Source organism: Arachis duranensis, chromosome 1 (assembly GCF_000817695.3).
Source record: "Arachis duranensis cultivar V14167 chromosome 1, aradu.V14167.gnm2.J7QH, whole genome shotgun sequence".
Taxonomy (NCBI): domain Eukaryota; kingdom Viridiplantae; phylum Streptophyta; class Magnoliopsida; order Fabales; family Fabaceae; genus Arachis; species Arachis duranensis.
Window position 1 is genome coordinate 3,409,268 of NC_029772.3, and position 1,518 is coordinate 3,410,785.

Here is a 1,518-nt window from a genome sequence, read left to right on the forward strand (position 1 = left end):
ATTCTATTGCACCGCTATAAGACCGGCTATGCTGTATGGTACGGAGTGTTGGGCGGCTAAAGGGGAGCACGAACATAAGCTAAGTGTGGTAGAGATGAAGATGTTGAGATTGATGAGTGGTCATACGCGATTGGATAAAATAAGGAATGAAGATATAAGGGAGAGAGTTGGAGTAGCACCCATTGTGGAAAAGATGGTTGAATCGCGTCTCAGGTGGTTTGGACATGTGAGAAGAAGACCGATAGAACATCCAGTCAGGAGGGTGGATGAGATGGAAGATGGACAAAGGGCGAAAGGCAGAGGAAGACCTAAGAAGACCATCCATGAGGTGGTCAGACGAGATCTACATGTAAACGGTCTCACTGTAGACATGATACATGACAGAGCACAATGGCGTCGTTTGATTCATGTAGCCGACCCCACTTAGTGGGACAAGGCTTTGTTGTTGTTGTTGTTATATATAGGTTTGAATGAAAATTTTTTAACTTTTTATTATATTGCATGGTTGGTATTTATATTGGGATGTGTTGTGACTTGTGACCAATGTCCTTAAGTATTAAACTATTATATAATGATAATTAGTTGTGCACATAAATATTATGTTAATTATATTAATGACAAAAGAATCGATTTATTTATAGTTATAAAATACAAAAACTGAACTGAATATATTTAAAATTCAAAAATCAAATTACTAAAATATTTTCTAAAATTTACATATGGATTTAGCCTTTTTTTTCCTAAAAAGTTATTTTAATAGTATAATACTAATAAATTTTTAAATTTTGATCTTTTGAATGTATTGAAAATATAAAAAAATATATCTTTTTAATAACCTTTAATAAAATATTTACAGAAATGCTAGATGAATAAGTCATTTTTGTAACCAAGTCTAACAAAGTATCTTTAGGCATGTTTTCTCATTTGCATTATGTGCTCACTTTCATCCCAGCATATTCGGTACTCTTAAAATATGTTCTTATAACATATGTTAGCAAACCCCCCTTTAAATATTCTTGTACAAAGTGTGTTTTTACTTTGATCCTAACCGGTTTTATTATAAGGCCTAAGACTATGAAGGGATTATTAACTAAGCTTGTGTGAAGTAAAAAACATCATATTTTATCTTTTAATGTTCTATTGTTGAGTCCGTTTAAATTTACATAACTTGATTGCAATCTAAGTGTATCAAGGCTACAATGGTTCACAATAGACAAAATTAATTTGAAGTTATAAAAACAATTTAAGAGATTTGCATTGCAACAACCACACAATGATTGTGCAAATTAAACTACAACTTAAAACCTCTCATATATATAGTACTTTTACAAATTGGGGTATCCTCCCGGGTTGAAAAATATCGTAGAAAAAAAAACATTACAATTACAAATAGAAAGAGAGATGTTTTTAAGCATTGAGTTGACAATTCAAAGCTCATAGTTTATTTATTTAATTTAGCATATTGAATTAATTTAGCATATTGAATTATTGATGTCTCTTCTTTTTGAACTTGAATAA